Source organism: Ornithodoros turicata, chromosome 3, assembly GCF_037126465.1.
Source record: "Ornithodoros turicata isolate Travis chromosome 3, ASM3712646v1, whole genome shotgun sequence".
Taxonomy (NCBI): Eukaryota; Metazoa; Arthropoda; class Arachnida; order Ixodida; family Argasidae; genus Ornithodoros; species Ornithodoros turicata.
The window spans coordinates 60352379-60373629 of NC_088203.1; the positions used below are offsets into that span (position 1 = coordinate 60352379).

Consider the following 21251-nt stretch of genomic DNA (forward strand, 5'->3'; position numbering starts at 1 on the left):
AACCGAACCGTACTCTCCGGATGCCTTAACGAGCTGGACTCTCGCCCCCTCTCTCTTGGTCAAAAATTGCTTGGTCCATGACCACATTAAGCGCACCAACATTCTGCCCTGAAAGCTTTCTGGATACCATAGGACTTCGATCCTCATTGTGAAGGGACTCATTATTTCATTCCCCGCATCACCACCAGCAATGGGGTAGAGTATCGCCCCTGGCGATGAAACCCCCATTAATCATCTCACAATAAAGTTGTTCTTGTTATATTCCGAGCTATTCGATTGCGCTTAGCTTATGAAAGTTAGTGAAATTGAGGAAGATCGTCATATGAGTTTGTCTGATTAGCAAGCAACTAAAAGGAAGAAAAAATTATGCTTCGCCGTTATCTCACTTTTTTCCCCTGTGTTCCACGTCTTCCATATTATGAAAACTAGCGGTAGCGGTAGAAAGAGCCCGCCGCTACCAATGTTTGTAGCGGAAACACTTTTTGTTACCAATTTAAAATGTAGCGCGATCGCTACTCCGCTACTGGAAAAAGTAGCGAATATGGTAGTGCACTGTTAGAAAAAAAGGTATAAATAAGGTATAATAATGGGCTCTTATACCTTCTCCTTCAGATGTATACATTTGGAGGGTATAGAAGAGGTACAAATTTCCTATTTATACCTCCAACCCTTCTCAAGAGTATGAAAGAGGTATAAAGGAGAGCTAACGTACCATATTTATACCTCATCACCACGCGTTTATACCCGGTACCAGGTATAGATCACCGAGGCTATGCCTTTCACGGTATCGATGAGGCTGGTGATACCTTCTGCTTTTTTATACCTTTATGTTTTTTTATACCTTTACATCCGCAACGTGCTGTATCACGTCATTATTATTTTTTCTTGAGACGGTATCACCTATGTTAAACGGATATTTAATTAAGAAACACAGACATCACTACAGTCCTATTTGAATCCACATGGTGAGCTTATGGCTGCATAATTTCTGTATAGCTGGAATGTTAAATCTAGATGTCCTCACCCTTAAGGATGCGTACCAGACGAAGGCTGCTCCACAGTTTTTCATGTCGCCACCGGTATATCAGTATTTGTTGCTCTGTAAATGTCTGCGTTTGCGTGTGTTTGTAGTACGTGTGTGTGTATGTCGAAGACTTTTCTTCCCTCCAAAGGTGATTTTTCTAGTTCCCTCCTCTGAAAATTTGTCCCAAACTGGATTACAATATAGCTTTGCAGCGGTATATTTTGTGTACCCAATCGGTATAAATTCTAGACCTCCACTAGGGTATAAACTATTTATACCTTTCCGGAAGGTATAAATTTATACCCTGAAAGGTACGAGTTATTGCACAGGCGACTTAGAAACAGTGGGCGCTACTAGTAGCGCCGCTATGTACAACACTGACAGCAGGAAGGAGTGGAGTGGGCTACAGGGGAGGTTATATCTTACGGAGTAGAAGTATGCATCAACATCGTGACTGGACGTTGAGCTTTCATTCTCAGCGTACAAACAGTGAGAAAAGGCAAAAGTTAAAACCCGATAACATGAAAATGGTCCTCATATGCTCTTGCTTCCGCAACCTTTCGCACTATGTGTAGGTGCCGTGCTGTATAGTGAACTGATGTTCTCGTGAATCTCTCTTTCAACGAGAAAGTAACTGCATTGTAACTACAGAGCTTATCCTAAAAAATATTCTTACAGTGCGTAATGACTGTGCCTATATGCTCCTATTAGACAGGTTTTACCGCCCATTTTTAGTGCCTCCACATCCGGTCTCTATTCACGAGCCTTCGTGTTTGACGTAGAAAAGGTAACCGATGCATCTGTCGATTCAGTCAATTACATCATGATGAGAAACAGCGTTATGTTTATTTAATCTGGAAGCTCATGAGCGACGACTAGGCCATGACGCCGTAAAGTGCGTTCACTACACGTATTCTTCTACTTGAAAAAGTATATGTAGTATTCTACAGGCGACAAAAACAAGTATAATCAGGAACAGGCCTCCAAGAAGGAAATAGAGGTGAAGGCATGTCCATATACTGGATTCTTCGGGGCAGGCTTCAAGTATCAGCTGTAAGCTGCCCGTCTGTTTAACTCGAACACAGTCTACATATATTGGTTGATTGGCCAGGCCGCTGTCCAGGAACATTTCTATTGGCGAGGATAGTTGCAGTTTCTTTCCGCAGGCGTTGGTGTCTGATACAGCGAGGCGTAAGAAGCTCCAGGTATCCAAGTGCCGTGGACAGCTTACGTCTGCCTGTAAGAATGATCAGTAACTAAGTAATCGGCGAGAGACGATCCACACAACTTCTCCAGCAACTTGGTCTGAAGTTGTGTAGATGTGTTCACACGGACGTCAAGCAGTGCATTTTTATCACAACATCAAATACGAAGCCTTCGTTTCATGGAACCATAGACCTATAAAGGATTTTCAATGCGTCCTCAGCCAACAGTGACAGTGTTGCTATATGTAGCATCCGTGTTGCATGATCCTTGCGTGATGCAGGTACGAGTGACATAGCACTCTCTGTCGTACGTACCACGTTGAATTTCGCAAGGTGCAGTCCGCAACTAATATCAGCTGTCTTCAATTCGTCAAAATGTGCACTGTGCAGTGTAATGTAGTGCAAAGGAAGTGCAAGCCAGGTGCTACTCTTGTAGAAAGTACACTCTAAGACACAAAGGTAAAATGTTCTACCCATCTCGGTAGAGCTGCATTGCAACCACATTTCTAGTCAAACCATTTTTACCCTTTGGGTATAACTGCAGAGCAAAAACTGTCGTTCTACCAGCTTGGGAAGGAAATTCCACCCTTTTTTCTTTAGAACAAACGTGAGAGAGATAGAGAGAGAGAGGAAGGAGCAAGGGAAAGGGACTTCGCCGCTTATACCCGCGGAAGAGAAGGCGCGCGTGGATTGGCCAGAAATGGTAGAAGTACTGTCGTTCCACCAGCTTGAGTAGGAAATTCCAGATTTTTTTCTTAAGAGTGTACAGTAGAGCCGAATAGAATAGAAAAGTGGAAGCCTAAGATAGTTTGTCCCAGACGTCTCCACGATGTCGCGACGTCCTGATGGACTGTTGTATATTGACCCCATAACAAACACCGGCCTACCTAAAAAAATACTCACAACCAGAGCTACCCTATTCATGTAGTTTGTTCCGTGAAACACGAAACGCTGCACGGACGTCGAAGGGGGGGGGGGCAATTTCGTGAACTCGTACTGCACTCCCTTGGCACCTTTTCCAATCGAATGGAGGGTAGTGCAAAGTCTGCACCTCCGCAGAACCGAATGCCGGAAGTTGCGCCGTTTGCACTACACTTTTAGTCTAATAACCTTTAGTAAAGGGTAGAAATCGTCCGAAACGTTGCTAGGGCACCTGTGGATAGAGGTTACTGTCTTACCCGCCACTCATACGTAAAGGTTACACTGCGGACATTTCAAAGCAGTAAATACACAGGAAGACGAACCAACAAGACATGTGCTTTCATGAAAGCTTATTGTCTTGTTGGGTCTTGTTCCTGTCCCTGTGTATTTGCAACTTTGCGGTGCCCGCTCAGTACCAACTACCACACTTGCCAAGTCTTTTCAGTAAAAGTTGTAATTTGGCCAGGCGTGGTTGCTTCTACACCTGCTCCCTCACGGACGCTACACACTAAAATATGCTGAAAATCAGCTCTCATTAGGGATAACACAAACTGCCTTTTGCGACATATACCTGAAGAATACGTAACTCAGCTGAGGCATGCATACTGCTCACTACATGCAGAGCTTCACATGCACAACCATTAAAAGAAAGATAGAATCGCAGTTGGGAAATATTAATTCTTTAATTGACAAACCTGACACTGCAGCAAAGACAGAAGCATGAGGACGTCATAACACAAACACTTGTGCTGTGGTGGACGCCATTGAGTTTCAAAGAGGGACTCTATACCGTCCTCAAGCTGTTGCGCCTTCCGCCTAGGACGCCGAATCTATTCCTTGCGACATGACAATGGTACAAGACTATGGTAAACCAGAGGCACATGAACAAGTGAAACACAAGGATCGTTGAACAATTGAACCAGGAGGGTCGGAGTCGCTCGAGGAAGCGTAACCAGGCCCCCACAGCTACCCGTCTTTGCGGCAGCAGCAGGTGATACATGCGGTAAATGTAGATAATCAGTTAGCAGGAAATCTCACCTGGCAAGCACTTCTGCGATGCCCTTTGGGTGGTTGCCCATGTGGGGTTAATGATGATGTAGAATGAGGATGCCATCTTCGGAAGGTATTCCAAGCACTCTCTGCCTCAATTATGCACAGGAAAAGTGAGAATATAACGCCAGTCCAAATGCGAATCAACATGCGGAGAGCCTGTGATGGACGGCGAAACTGCGAGTTCGTACCGAATACAAAATTACATTGACGGTGACCGCTACACACAGGATGCGGTGATATAAAATACGTAAAGCTATGAGCCATATTCATCGAGAGCAGTTTTACGTTTCATGCTGGTTTACTTCCCTTGGGAAATATTTCGGCGAATGATGAGCGAGTTTTTATCCACAAAGGCATTGGACATATTTTTCGAGCCCATGCATTCTGTCCCGACATCCATATTGGTATGCGTTTACCTTAGCAATATACCTCGTTTACGTCTCCTTCCTCACACAGCTTAAACTGCACGAGTTAACAGAGGATACGTCTGTACAGGAGAACTTTGGTGATTATTGGCATTATTGGGGAAGGGGCACAAAGCATCTCGTATCTTGAACGAAGCAGTAAAATATATGTAATAAGCTGCATGGTGTAAAGGTATAAGCGGCGACATTTTCTTGAGCTTGAGGAGGCAGTAAAGCAGATACAGAGAAATGGACAAGACGCGACTCATAACCAGAAACTGTCCACTTCCCTGTCTGATGTGCCCTGTCTTCAAAGTCAAGAAAATGTCGCCTCACGCAAAAATACAAACACACACACATACATACGCAGTGTGTAGATGCAGAGCAGAGGGTTCAGGACGAAACATAGTCTACACGCGCTGTAATCATGCCTGGAGCCTATTTTGCGCCACTTAACCGGAAAGAACAATAACGTACATTTGGAAGATAAACCTACAAAGCTCCTGGTATCAAGCTGTTGTCTTCCGACTGATATTCCATTTCATACCAACAAAGATGACATCACTTCGGCACACATACTTACTGCTGGATGAACTGCTATTGTGAGGTCGAAATGTGTGCTAGGGAGCTGACACTATATGTAAAGATGAGTGCGGTGCGGGATACCCGCGGATACCAAACAAGACTCAATACCAAATACACAACACATTGTGCCCAAAATATTTTACAAGACGTTCCATATCCAGTCGTTCCGTGGTGTGCGAGATGACGACAACTTTGTCACTTACTGGCACCACGTTCTATGCTTACTCTTTGAGAGAGAGAGTCAGAGGGAGGGCGAGAGTCCAGCGGATTATGAGACCGGAACGGTTGGTAGTGTTGCCAATAAAAATGGGGTAGGGTATCGCCCCTGGCGCTTAAACTCCCCATTGTTGTTATTGTCACTCTTTCGCTATGTTTGCCACATAGGGCTAATTTTGGCTATCTTTCGACACTACGACTGTCTCGCTTCGCGTTAGTAAGTTGGCAATAATGCAACTGTTGCCATAGCGTTTGACTGTTGGAAAAGTGACTCGCTAACGGACAATGTACCCAGAGTCAATAAACCATTTCGTGTTGTGACGATCATACGGCATAACTGAAACATGCGTGCACATTGGGCTACGGGTGCACCTGCGGTTATGCGGGTACCAGTCGGGATGTGCGGATGCGGGTTGCACCAATGATATTGCTGCGGATGCGGGTCGTGGTCCCACGGGTGCGGTGCGGTTGCGGGTACGAATTTTCATACCCGCACTCATCTCTAACCATATGTGCTCGCCCGCCCGATTATACATTAAGGATTAGACGCAAAACACATTCCAATGGCCACCAGCATCCTCAGTGGATACTGAATAGTGCATAATAGTCTGCCTTTCCGCACAGACATTCAGTGACTAGCATAGCCACTTTGCTACTCCGTTAAGATGCAGACAACCCTCAGCCACATAAGATTTGTAGAGGAGACTTGCAGAGGTGTCCCTGTGCATGAGTCCTGATGGACGGCGATGGAATGTCCCCAAGGGTCGGATGAGCTGCACTATTAGCGCCATACAGAGCGAAGCACAATCTACTTGTGTTCCCACGCTGTTGTCCTATTTTTCACTGCAACTTACTATTGCTAAAATTTACTTGAGGTGGTGTTTAAAGGCATGCCCTTGCGCGGCTTGTCTGGGCAAGAATGAACTGCATAAAATATGAATTATTCGATTGGCATTAAAATGCCTTTCACCAACCCTGGTGATCAAAGAGGAGGGTGTTGCGTCTCGTGAAAGGGATAAGGTTAGTTTCTCGAACTTGTCTGGTGGTGGTAAGTCATAAATGAATGATTTTTTAATTTCTTTACATTTTCATGATTTGCTGGAAAAATAAGGCAGTGCACGGCCCTCTCACGACATTCTCATGGTAGATGCAACGAGGCAGTACATACGCGTTCCCCCTTGGACATACGCAATAATTCTCTAAGTAAATAATCTCTAAATAATTCTAAGTGGAATCATTTCCACACCACTCGCGTTGGAGGGTAGAAATGTTTTTGTATGGAATATGCTGCTGTATGCGCCACGTTCAAACGCTTTAGTAATCGTGATGTGGGTTATGCTCGAGCATTACAAATGTTCTAAAAAGGAGAAAACTACGCAACCGGAGTGTTCAAACATTTCGAGTCTCGAAATAGCTAGACCAGGGGTGCTAGACTCGTCAAAGCAGAACTAAGTTCAAAAGATGACGTCGCGCGGGGGGAGTTTTGAACTTCCGAAGTTCAAGAAAAATGTTTCCCTTTCCCAGCAACTGAAGTTGGGCCTATGTCAGTGCCGATCAAAATCAGTGTGTGAGCGACCTGCCCACTGGCACGAGCGTGATAGAATGAAGAACGAGAAAGCGCACCGCTTCTATCCGCTCCTGTGAAGAGTGAAATGCAGAGCAGTACATCCTTGAAGGACTTAAAGGAGCATTAAAGTGGTATCTAACATGGCCCAAAACTGCTGTCATCTTGTAAAGCAGTATGTGAAAAGCATTCCCACAAAATATTTCTGTCCAAAGTTGTATCACCACGGTGCAATTAATTTGGAAAATCGCTGCCGCGTTGACAGGCCGGAGCGCTCCAACTGCAGACCACACCCACTCTAGTGTGACGTTCGTGGTAGAGAGCCCCTCATTCGTTCGTAGGAAAGACCGTCTGCTACGAACATTGAGAGCTGCTTCTTGTTGACTTCTATTATTGATATGATTTATATCACGTTTTCTTAAAAAAGAAGAAGCATATACGCAGCCTGAGAAAATAAGATTACGATCACAAGAGTAATATATCCGCGGCTTCTGTGCAATCTCAGAATTCACAGCAGCAGAAAGCTAGCGATGGCGGCGGTATTGTTGCGCCACCTGTTAGCCACTGAAACAACTGCGTGGTGAAAACTGTCGGACAGGCTGCACACTGTCGAGAAGCACGGGGTTTTTGCTGTACAAACGCAGTTAATTTCGGGCTGCACCACTCGTTCTTCCCGTGGTGTCTGCGGTCCCAAAAAATCGTGGTTGTGTCGTGGACAGCCTTCAAACCCTCCGTTTCGGACATCACGAAGCCGGAGAACGCATGGCGTCTCCGAAGCGGTAGCAGACGCTCCGGCCTGGGCGATGTTCCTCACCTCGATCATGTGATCCCAAGTCCAATGAGGAGCGCCCTCACCACTTGCGTCACATAGTGACGTGTGTGGTGGCGCTCATCACGTGCCTATCGTGAAGGCGAAGGAGGGTGTTTCGCGCGCGGGAGGTTCGGGGAGCTATTGCAGGCGTCCCAATTTAGCTACGGTTGCACTAATTCTGGGAAAACTGTTTTCGGCCGCCTAACATTCCATACTGACCATACTGTGGGCCTCTAGACGAACTTTGTTTCTGTTTTTGGTCGGTATGGAATGCTAGGCGGCCGAAAACAGTTTTCCCACAGTTCGTGCAACCTAGCGAAATTGGGACGCCTGCAAGAGCCCACCGAATCCCCAGTGCGCGGAATACCCTCTTTAAGGGAACTGTAAAGTGAATTTCAACCCAGGGTTATCTTATGATTTTATGAAAGCCTAGTAAGACTACATCTCAGTTACGAAATATTTCTTTTTAAATCCTTTCATTCTTTGAGTAATCGAATTTCAAAGACTGCATTCGAGCGCAAAGCTCAGTACTCCCTCAGACACAACACTGGGTTGGCTCGTGTCGGCTACGGCTAGTCTCGCTTTTCTAATCCGCCCGGTCTGTGGCGAAGGCGTAATGTTGTTTTGAGGTCCACGTCGTGTGATGTTGATTTTTTCAAACTTGAATGCCCTCGAGCTTGCGATAGTCCAGCAGTCACGCCCGCAAAACGTTTGTTCGTATGAGTGCACGCGGTAGACGCAGTATGACACGACATCATCCGAAGAATCGTCGACGGATGATGAATTACCGTCATTGCAGTCACCTAGCCGCCGTGGGAAACACTCACGTGTAATGAAAATGTTGAGAACCTCGCAGCGGAAATATGGCATTGCTCTTTCGGTTCAGGTGTCCTTGTGGCAGATACGTGCCGATGCCGACGGCAGAAGAATGCATGCCTTTGTTGCCGCGAAATGAGACGTTACTGAAGCAGCACAGCGGTTGCATTTCAAGAAATCTGTACTTTAAAATACTGTGACTGAAGAATGAGTTGCTCCAGGTATCCTCTGCTACGTGAGAGAAAGCGACGAGTACGCTGTTAAGAGGAACAGCAGAGTGAACAAGTGAGTTCGTCCATGTGTGCCTTCGATCTGTTATTAGTTAAGTTACATATCATGATTTTACGTTGTCCATGATACATGCTGGAAGTTTCGGTACGTTGCCTACAAGCAGTTTACCAGGTGGCTCTGGGGACCATTAGGAAAGCTGAGAGAAAAGCCCTGCAGAAAAGTCCTCGAAGCATGTGCTGTACATGCCATAAGGGAAAACTTTCCTTCTGAGGCATACAAAGGTTTTTGCCTTTTTGACGTGTGGTGCAGTAGGTGATGTCTGACCATGCGTATGTCTGTTTGCTTTCACTGAGATGAAGCTCTCAATTTTCTTTCAGGTGCTTGAAGGCAGCATTGAATGCCTCCCATCTTGACAGCAGTACACTGGATGGTTTGGCTGGTTTGGCTTTATCACAACAGTATCCCTTTCATGAACAATAGAGGTCTGCCATATACCCTTCTGGAACAACCAGACAGCCATTACACAGTAAAATACATTCTACAGACATCAAGGCTTGTAATGTTGCTTTATTGATCAGTGTGTTTATGAATGAGCATACAAGTGATAGCAGTAAACAAGAAAACAATGAAGGAGAACATCCCCATACTGTATTCACATCAATTTGCAAGTGCTACTTCGCACCAACCAGTAACGCAATGTATGTATGCTTTTTTTTTTAAATTCTGTGCAGTGCACAGGTGTTTGCCGCAAACACGTTCCAGTCCATAAGCTCTAATAGAACATACGCTATCACCTTGCCTATAATTGACTTATATTCAGCTGCGATCGTATCAAGGGTCAATTTCTATGTTCCACATTGAAACACTAGAACCCACAAAACATTTTATGTATGTGGTATAGTTACGAGAAATCGCCTTCTTTGAGGCTTCAGGTTGTATATAACACCCATTCTGGGGTTTTTGATCTGTTCAGTGGTGACTTATTTGGCGTCGTACGCCAACTTCGATGCCACCTTCATGATGGGTCCAAAGCAAGGCTAGTTGTTGCCTCGCCATCTACATGGTTTTGTCTTTGTCGTAGTATTTGTTTTTGTTTTGTTTTATTTTATGTAATTATGGTGTTTTAATTCATTTCTTTGTATTGACTGTTTGTGTGGTGCACCATTAGGGAGGCCCTCTGGCCGTTCATGGGCACCAGAAAAATAAAATAAATAAATACATAAATAAAACATCTCGCGTTCATGACTTTATCAGTATAAGAAGGCCTTAGGCGGGGTCATGCCAATGGCATCAACAGAGGCTTCTCCTCAGAGGCATCCCTATCGTTGACAAAAATTTTATACCTTTTCTGTGTCTGTGCACATCCATCTTTGCAACACTTTCTCAATTTCTTATTATAAATTTCCCATGTTTTCCCTCATACTAGTCCAATTGCAGCCATTGGTGCGGGCTCAGGCCTTTTGCAGACCGCTACTATTTCACTGCAGCTCACATCTTTGCAAGTTGTTGGTGTTTCACTCAGAACGTGATCTACATCCTCCGCGAAGATAAGATATGGTCATGGCTAAGTGTCTTCCCTATGCTCTTTATATCGAAACATGGCCCCTCATGGCTGTCATGGCTGTTGAAAGCGTGCCAGGTCAAACCTAGACACATTATCTCGAAGCTTGTATACATTGTTTCCTGAATGACAGCTGATTTGTATACGTAAGCCCATACTTCTGCACATGCTAAGTAGAAGCTCTGCATTTCCCTCAGAATTGGAACTACACCTGTAAAGGTGGTTACAAGTACGCTGCATCCACTGGTTTAGCTCAGCACGTGCACGGCACTTGATGGCAGGTTCAAGCTTTTTCTTTACCCATCGGTATCTTAGCCCTCTATTACAAGATCCTCTTGTGGACTACATGGCCACTAAGCATTCCTGAGCATGGCATTTGCATATTGCAATTGTACAAGGTTGTTCGTTTTACCTTTTACTACATGTACCTTTTATGTCATTGTTGCAGATAGAAGTGTTGTAACTGAAAATTCAACTACGCAATGCCTGTGTGCCTTGTTTTGTATTATTTTTTCGTGCCCTCAATACTTTCTAACAAGAATTTGGATTTCCTCCTCACTATCATCTTTGTTCCCTTTCTCTAATGTACATCAGTATAAATATCTGTACCATGTGTGTCTGTATCATACCTAATGAAGGACGGACTCTATTCGAAAGCTTGTGTTTCAGTAAGATTATTTGAATGTTTCAGTCTCTCATGACGTGAGTTGATAATCCTACCTGTGTCGCGAAATGGAGCCTGCGACCTTTCTGGTAGGTGTTGTAGGTGAGGTCTGTTGAGGTTACTTCAATATTAATTAGCTCGAGTAACCACAGAACTGGTCAACAGCAAGTACTACAAGGTGTCATTTGAATCTGTGAAAACATAAGGCACTATGAATTCACACCTTGGCTACACTGGTCCCATTGAAAAGGATTGTGCAGGACAGCAGGATGTTCTCTGCAGCCATCTTGTTCACTTCTCGCCGACGTTTCCAAGATAAATTGTGTTCACTTGGGCACTCTGCTTTTGTGGTGAGAAGCGTGACGCGAACATCTGTGGCCTCTTTGTGAGATGCATCGGAAGTTCTCAATATGATGCACATTTGATGTACTTCTTCTGGTCTGGTGAAGCAGAGGGAACAACACTGCAAAGTAGAAGAGATTTCGGTATCTGCAAACTGTATCAGCAGGCCATTCAAAACTATTGTCTTCAGATTTCCAGAATGACTCAACAGCTGGTTCCACCAGTGGTGAAGATATTGTCATATCATGCACCTGCAAGGCATGCAGAAGTTCAAATGTTAAACAAAACAAGAGCTTGACCCACCTGTGAGCATGAGTGTGTATGGGCAATAGGTGTTGAATTCATCACTGGATAAAGGTTGAGAGGTGTTGACGGTAAATCATGCGTTGACACGCTTTCACATTCTTGTCAGTCACGATGGAAGCATGTGTCGCTGATATGAATGAAGAATGCGGTCAGTATCTATAGCGCATAATTTATTTGACACTTATATTCTCCTGCGAGAGCTCAGGGCTCCCCAGGGGAAGGGGGATATTGCGTTTGGTACATTACGCACCGTAGGCATCACAAAAATCGATTTGAATTTCAAGTGAACCACACATATGTATTATTCCTGTGTATCGGTAAATACATACCTCATCTGCACTGGTGGTCGCATCCTCAGACGTCACATGTTGAAACACTGGTGTCTGGGCTGCCGTCCGTGTGAGAAGTTTTCGACCGTTCGCTGCTACCATTTCGTACGAGTCGTCAGAGAAATGGGTTGAGCAAATACGGCGTGGCTCACGAATGTCTTGACCAAGCGCTTGCAACAACTTTCGTTTCCGTGCATTTTTCATTGGAATCTTGTGGTACACAACGTCCCTTGTCGAAATAGCACACTTGGTGTATCCCCGAACATTACAGTAGATACCTGGCATCGTCTCAGGTGAAGCTTTGTTCAACTTCGGCACGAAATGAACTTTTTTGCGTACATAAACCTCGCAAGGCCGCAACAAACGCCGTCGCCGTGCAATATGGTTGTGAGGAGAGAAGACAGAGGGCGCTGACCGCGCTGACAGTATTTTGGTATACTGTTTCTTCGATATTTTGAAGAATTGTCTCGGTAATTCTTGTGATTCTAAAAGTAGTGTTTATTGGAGATTAGTAGCCGGTCGTAAGTTCATTGTGTATTACTTCACGTGACAGGAGTACTGCCATCATGACTTTTTTAGCTGTTACGGGGCGCAACCTACCGTCCGATTTAATTTTTCTAATTTGTGTTGTGTAATAATTAAGCCACTTTGAGTGCTTAGGCTCTATGTGAGGCATCACACTAGCAAACACTACCAGGTCACACACAGAAACAGGGGGGTCAAATTTCACTTTACAGTTCCTTTTACACCTACAGGATAGCCACGTGATGAGCGCCGCTACGCGCGTCACTATGTGACACCAGTGGTAGGGACGCTCCTCATTGGATCTGGGATCACATGATCGAGGTAAGCAACCGGCGCAGGCCGGAGCGTCTGCTACCGCTTCGGAGACGCCAGGCGTTCTCCGGCTGCGTGATGTCCGAAACGGAAGATTTGAAGCCAGTCAACGACACGACCTCGATTTTTTGGAACCGTTGACACCACGGGAAGGACGAGTGGTGCAGCCCGAAAATAACTGTGTGTGAAACAACTTTGGACAATAATATTTTGTGGGAATGCTTTTCATATAGTGCTTTACAAGATGACAGCAGGTTTTGGCCGTGTTAGATACCACTTTAATGCTCCTTTAAGGTCAAATCATACATTGTTAAATATATTTAGGCTGCGCGAACATTATAATATTTCGGATCTCGAGGCGCTTAACTGTGTTCCGAATCGAATACAGAATTATATGTTCAATTTTGAATCGACTCAATATTTCTTCCCAACTAAATACACACAGAAACAGCATGACTGGAGGCCTGATCCCATGGCATCACAAAACACCTGCGCTACTGGGTAATGGTAAAAAGGAAACGGAAAACTGTTGTACGATTCACGGAAATTGCGGGCCGGGCAGTCCTCCGTCAAATTATGTAAACGTAAAAAGAAAAAAAAAAAGTCGAAAAGACGACGCACCTGGTGACACGGCTTTTCTTGTAACCTCCTCACTGTTGCTTCAGATAGCTGCGTCGTTCCAGCCTTGCTGCCGCTATCAGCAGAAGCATGGAAGAGGGAACTGACAAGGTATATTTAGCCAGGTAGCGAAGGCGAAAAAAACAAAAAACAAATCTGACCCGGCAACACTGTCATCTCCGTGACTCGAGCGACCCTGGGTGTTGGTAGCACAGGTACGGTCGTAAACAAAAAATATTTTCGACGCACGCATGGGTCTCGTACATACTAATACTTTATTCATAATTTAAGTATAGGACAAGCTATCTCTTGCCCCACTAGTACACGTATACCTAATAATCTACCACCTGAATAAGTTTCCGTATCCTGCTCCACTGCACATGTGTAGCATAGGCTCGTTTGCCCGTGCATTCTTGTATCCGTGCCCTGTGTCCGTGTATTGTAATGCGGAGTTCGCACACTCTTTTTCGATTAAACAGGAAGCGACGTTCACATCTCGAAGCTGTTGACCAACATTAACACGTGTGAACAAATTAGTGCTATGCATCCCGCGTAGCTAGCCCCGCGAAACAAAGGTTCCGGCATAGCAAGGCTGGCCATGACAGCGTGAGTGTTAGCGAATCAGCTGTGTACCAACGATGCCATGTTTTTTGCAAATGACCCATCATGACCACCCATTGAAGAAATACAAACGGCTAATCACTATATGTACGTTTAGGTCTAGGTGAGGAATGGACATTAAGTAAAACTTCCTGTTTATTTGTGGTTATCACGTACCCTTCGTCAAAACCTGTTATAACTGTATGTATTTCGAGCTGATATGTGTCAATAAACCTGATATGATTTATTTTTCTCTGTTCTCGCCTGGTACTGCTGCCCTGGGTCATTAGTATGGTTCTGTCAGGAAAAGGGAAATGGAATACAACGCAAACGAAGTTCGCAAATGTAAACACGCCATGGATAATTATTAGGGCCCGGAACTTTAGGCATTTGCCTCGAAACGCCTATAAACGCCTAAGTGCGACATTTTCAGGGTTGCTTGCCTTTTTATCGACTCTATTGAATTGTAGCCTTTTTGAACATTTTTAAATGCCATAACAGCCTTTTGTTAGAGCTGCAAGTGCGAGGGCACCTTTCAGTCTCACGCTGAGGGCTGCATTTTACTTTTCGTTTCTGCGTTTCTGCGTTTTGCACTTTCTCTCTCTCTCTTGTTTGGTTTCCTTCAGTACCATGGTTTGCTAGAAGGGGTTCATGTATATTTGAACAAAATATTTGGCCTTTCTTAGCCTTTCAAGGGCTTTGAAGGCGGAGAACTAAATGTATTGAGTATCGCGCCCTTCTAGGCCGCCTGAGCATTCGTGTCCAAGTTGTCAAAGCATGTACGGTATACCATAGCCTTTTTTTCCTGGATGGAGCATTGTGAAACACCGACAAAGTCAAAGAGTGTACCAGATTAACGTGCCTATTTTTGTATTTTATTGCGTATTTCGCTGTCTTTGAGGGCCTAATTGCCTGCCTATTTCCATTGTTTTTAGTGCCTAAATTTCCGGGCCCTAATAATTATGCACTGCTTATTATTCATGCTGCTGACGTCATATCTGACGTCATTTATTTACAAAAGTAGTAGTCCGCGCAACGGATAGAAAGCGCTGGCAGTCTCTATCATGGCGTCATCTGAAGACGCAGGGCCCTATGTGAGTTTCGCTACCTGTCTATATATACCTTGGAACTGAAGGGGAGACTCATCGTTTGTTTCCACAGTATTCTACATTACGTGACGGAGTAATTAGCGCGGGGGAGATTTTGCGCAAAGAAAGTTTTCCCCAGCTATTTTCATTGTATTAAGGTAATGTGTTTTGTGTTGAAATTGGTTGAGGAAACGAAATGCCCTTTTTGTTTCGGGCAAGAAAAAACACAAAGACAACAACAAACAAACGAAATAAAAAAAAGTTGCGCTGACTTGGCACATTCAGAATATTTCTCGCGACTGAAAATCAATCAAGTGCGCGCAAGTCACACCAAAGATTTCTCGATGACAAGCGCCAGTGACACCCCGAAGTAGAATTTTAAGCCTCTGTTTTGTAACACATTACATGACACACCATGGGAGGTACAGTGTTATAAGTGGAGAACATCACAATCTTGTGCGCAATGATATCATTATCCGTGACGAGAAGCGCATCTTGCGTGAACCCTACACTCTCAGAACATCACTTCACCGCATAACACGTTGTCCGCAAACCATTGACACGAATGTTGTATGTGTCTTATCTAATGTCTTATCTATCTTATCTATGAATGTCTTATCTAACGAATTGGAAAATGTCCAAAACCGTGCCGCGCGGTTTATCACCAACAACTATATACTCCCCCAAGCAGCAAAATGTACTGAAAGTCGAGTGCAATAGGGCTGGACGGGTAGGTGGAAGGCCTTGAACAGACGCCTGAAACTAAAGAACCTTGATAAGACACATACCGTCCACCCCTATTGCACTCGACTTTCAGTACATTGTGCTGCTTGGGCCACTACCGCTACCATTTCCCAGCTAAAGCTTCACCTTGACATACCACCCTTATCAACCCGTCGATACATTTCAAGGCTTTGCCTTTTCCACAGGCTCTATCATTCTGACATCCCTTCGTTCCCCTACATCACACCAGCTCACTCCATCTCTCCACGCATTGACCACCATCTCAAGGTATCACGTTTCCGCTGCAGAACGACGGCGTTTTCTAACTCATTCTTTCCTAAGACATGCGTTGATTGGAATAACCTCCCCATCGATGTCATCTCTCACCTTCTCCCTGATCGCTTTCGCAGTTCACTGTCCACATTTGTTTAATAATAATGTTCATTCTTTACGTCACATATCGGTTACTGGATTAATTCGCACAGTTCCGTTTGGTTGTTCTTATATGTTGTTCTTATATGTTTCGCTTGTTCAGTTATGATCTTTAAGTTCAGACAGTGTACCTTTTTGCTTATTTGCTATTGTGATGAAATGCTATCTCCGTTGCCACCTTTGCCACTCTCCCATGTAATGCCCTCTGGGCCTTTGGGATTAATACCTGAAATGAAATGAAATGATAGGATTACCGCTTCTGATTCGAAGAGCGAGGGGGCCGTATAGCAATTTGGATATATGATAATTGCTATAAAAATGCCTATGTCCCTCTCTCACTTCAAATCAGAAGCGACAAGCATATCATTCGTGGCTGTAGTTGGCGCACATCATGCTATGCGGTGAAGTTGTGTTCTGACAGTGTAGGCTCTGCGCAGATGGTCACACAGCGAAAAACAGCGTTTTTCGACAGTGGGTAACAATGGCAAAAATGCTCATTTGGCATTTCAAACGTATCTTCATACTCATGGTAAATGGGGAGTTAGAGGCGCAGTAGTAAAAGCATGGCCATAAAAGCAGCCGCAATCTTTCTAACAAACTTCAACGTTCGCAACTATCTTTCCTTCAACTTTTCTCGGTGGAAAAAAAGGTGCGCAACGTCATTTTGACGTCACAGAACTTCTGCCAAAAGCTGCATTTTCTCTTTCCTTGAACTTTGGTTTGATTGACAACACGGGCCGTCACGTGGGCCAGGGAAACGATCCGACGACTGTCTTGCCCCATATCTCCCGAATTGTTTACATTGTTGGAATCTGCAATGACACCATCCCCCCGGGCAACCAAAACGTCATTTTGACGTCATGAAAATATTTCAAAGTGCGCGCGTCTCGGTAACCTTGACCTGTGGTTTGATTGACAGTCAGGAGCGCTCACGTGGGCTGCGGAAAGCATCCAATGGTTGCCCTCCCTCCCATCTCTTCTTCTTGTTTCTTCGTGTTTTCGTGTTTCTTCGTGTTTCAAAATACGACGAGTCTAGCACCCCAGTTTCACATAATTCAGCATCACGCGTACAGACGCATGATCGTGCGAAGTTTCAGTGCTTCTATTCGCATCTTTAGGTTCCCTTATAGTCGCGCTTTCAGCAATTTTCGTCTCAGCACCGGTATTCTCGCTCCCGTAACTTACCATTGCGAACCCGCGTCGACATTCACTCTACGTGCAGGTGCACTGTACTGCAAAATTACTTGTTTCCACACGCAAGTTAGAGGGTCGTGCTGGGAGTTCGGTATGCGCAGAACATTTTTTCGAGACCGCGCATTCAGCAGGACATAGTCATTTGTGTACGCTTTCAATTTTACAAACGTGTAAATTTTATAAATATTTTAGGAGCACTACACAACGTAAGAGGCTCAATCTTTCAACGGAATTAGTGTTAGGAATAAATGACGGAAATAATGGTGGGTTTCATCCCAACTCTTCAGTTCAGCAAACGGAGCCTCCTTAATATATGAACAATTTGAAACTGAAATGGAACATCGAAGATCAAATTTTCACCCAGAGAAATTACATTAAAAACGACCGCGCATTCAGCAGGACATAGTCATTTGTGTACGCTTTCAATTTTACAAACGTGTCAATTTTATAAATATTTTAGGAGCACTACACAACGTAAGAGGCTCAATCTTTCAACGGAATTAGTGTTAGGAATAAATGACGGAAATAATGGTGGGTTTCATCCCAACTCTTCAGTTCAGCAAACGGAGCCTCCTTAATATATGAACAATTTGAAACTGAAATGGAACATCGAAGATCAAATTTTCACCCAGAGAAATTACATTAAAAACGAACGCGAAGCACTCCCCTTTTTATGTTACATTCAAACTCTGAAACGCTAAACCGCTGTCAGCGGAATGTGTTTTGATTCCCAATGAAAAAGAAGGTGGATAATGCTTTTTCGTATTGTCCCCGAATTCTTCGGAATGTTCAAGCTACTAGTGTAATGACCACAGTGCACTACGTCTGACGCACGTTTTAACCACGGTACTGGTCATCTTGGTCAATCCTAGGCCTCTATTTAACGCGCCCATTGTACACCAACTCACAGTCCCGATTGGATAATCCTACCCAGGACGCTGCCGAGTGTTGCGTCGCAAGCAGCCTATAAACAACGTAAGCCGACTGAACAGACAATATATTCGTGTATAAGGTCTGCTTACAATGCGTTCAGTTGACATGTGGGCAACTCTCGCAAATAATTTAACGCACTTGTGCATCATTCGCAACCACAGATTGAGAAGCTACCGGTCAAAAAGAACTCGTTACAACGTAACACTGTACTCGTTAAGTTACAGTGTGTAAAATGTAGCTAAGTTAATAACGAAGTTCTTCAGTATGAAATGTAACTCGCAGTTACTGAGTTACTTAAAGAAAAAAGAACTAGTTACTTCCAAGTTACTTCGGACACAAAGTACCATTATGAAGGTGCAGCGCGCGTGAGCACTTGAGCTTGAGTTGCCTGCGGAGGAGTGCAACACGCTTAGATCGTTTTCGTTTATGTCCAACAATAGACCTCTCCCTGTTTGCAAACAAATGACGTCATAGTGTTCGACAGCGCCACAAATTTGGTTGAATTGAACTACGCTCGAAGCTAGAGGTGAACAAGGTCGCGCCCGAAAGCCACGGTCTTGAGGGGATTACGATATGGTCCCTTAAAGGGACGCGACCCTATAGGTCCTGGTTTTCTTTCAGTGGGAGGCAGCGAACAAGTGCCCGTTTGTGGAACCCAGCCCTCTCCTTCCGATTTTTTTCGGTTTCAGTCTGTCTATCAATGTCATGATGACGTTTCTGTGGTAGAGGTCTATTCGAACGCTTTGCATCTTACTCCCTGTGGGCGCAGCTTCATTGCAATGGCAGCGGTTGTTACTTCCTGAATAAAATACTGTCATAGATTGAATATCACGTTTTATGTCAAAAAATGCCATGAAGGAACCGGAGAGAAAGCAAGAAAATATGTGGACGTGAGTGAAAAGCGAGTTAAAAGTAACTTGGAACTTAAGTTACTTTGGCAAAGTTACCTGAAAAGGAACGAGTTCCCTTGAAAGTTACCACGGCGTAAAAGTACCGAGTTAAGTTACAAGTTACAAAAAAGGAACTTGGTTACAGTAACGAGTTACTTGTAACGAGTTACCTCGAACTCTGTTCGCAATAGTATGCTCTACATTAACCATGCAGTGGAAATGTCGTCGGATAGAACAGCTAGTCATGAAAATTTCTAACAGACGTACCGTGTTCGTGAATAAGCTTGCTTTCCTCAAGAATGAGATACGTTGGTGCTCGAAGCAGTTTGGCACGAAGGGGCTGTTGTTCTGTCGTCTTCGTCTTTTCTTTGTGATGCGAGAAAATCTAACACAAACACGAGAAACAATTCCTTTCGTTCTTCAGCTTAGAATTACTATTGGTTCCTGATATTCTCTACGCGTAAAAGCTTGGGGTATGTCAATGTACACAACCACCACACGTCTGCCATTTCAGTACAATTTCTAAGGTAATTCAAAATTATGTTGTGTCAAGTTACGGAGCAGGAAGAGTAGGCACGATCTCCACCTCTCGCCGAGCGATCAAATATGGTCCCCAATAACTCCTCGCATCTTCTGCGTCTACGGCGCGGCGCCAGTGATATCCCCAGGATTTTCATCTCGGGGGAGTCCCGTAGCGGGGTATGTGACGCCCATATCTGCTGCTTTTGTGGCATTTGTGACCTTTCTGGCCGGTGTTTTTTTTGTGCGTGTGTGTGTGTGTGGGGGGGTGTTGCAAGATGTTTGGGAGTACTAGGGGGTGATGGGAAACTCCATCCGGAGACTGGACGCTGAAGCCTATAGCCTTAACAGTCCATTCCTTTGGGGACATTGTCCGGAAAACAACGATACCTAAAAATTATTCGTCGTTGCAAGGTCACGTGCCATACCGTCACGATTACATCAGCTAATTTTGTCGGATGTCCGTTACCTGTTTTTTTTTCTTTTCGCCGACGAAAACAATCGTTTACTGTCGTTTGAGTGCGGTGTCGTATGACAGACATGTTTGTTTATATTGCTCGTGTGCTTGGTGTGTTGGTAACTCGATGTCTGAATGTGGCAAAACGCTGAGAATTTATGCCATATTTCGGCTTATTTGTGGAGGAGATAGTATTCCCCTTTATGGGTCCTGACCGACGGTGATGGAATGTCCCAGCGGGCAGATGTTCGCGGCTACACGCTACGATGGTGCCGGCACAACTGGACCTGCTTCTGGTGGCGCACGTCTACACATTTATTGAAGTTAAGTGTGTTGTCATGTGTGTTTTAAGCTGGCGGGACGCGTGGGCTTGTACCCGAAATACAAGAAAGGATTGTTTGCGCATGAAATTAGAGTTCCAAGGCTGTCTAGATACCACCGTGACGTTCATATGCTTGACAAATTCGACTTGAGTGCTATCCAGGGGCATTTAGAATAGACCCTGCAACTTATGTATGTTTGCATAACTGAGTATGACTATTGTTTGCAGCCACGCACGGGCTTCTGCGCTATGGAGTGCGTTTGCGTCAATTTCGTCTATGAACTACTACGGATGTTGAACACAGTGTGGTGTCGCCTCGTGTTTGTCATTTTAATCCACATCGTCACTGTTATGTAAGCACCTGTATATATATATATATAGGATGAGGTAAAAGGATTATCAAACGGCCACGAAGTTTTACAGAAGTTCAAAAAAAAAAAAAAAAAAAGACGCGGAAACAGATTTTAGGGAAGTTACAAACACTAGTTTATTACATAGGGAGACGTTAAAAAGTAATATGGGCAAGGGGTCGACGTTTCGACAGTGGCACTGTCTTCGTGAGGACATAAGATGCGTAGCTGGTTACACATTACTTAAATAGGTTTG

General features: G+C 44.4%; 1 long non-coding RNA gene across 1 annotated transcript; it reads right to left on the reverse strand.

The window, feature by feature from the left end:
• Positions 1–1851: 1851 nt before the first annotated feature.
• On the reverse strand, positions 1852–19704 carry LOC135387170 (uncharacterized). The gene is made up of 3 exons (XR_010420909.1): positions 19615–19704; positions 4189–4377; positions 1852–2261 (listed from the first exon to the last, which is right to left on the reverse strand). It is a non-coding gene; the product is annotated as an uncharacterized LOC135387170 (long non-coding RNA).
• Positions 19705–21251: the final 1547 nt, after the last annotated feature.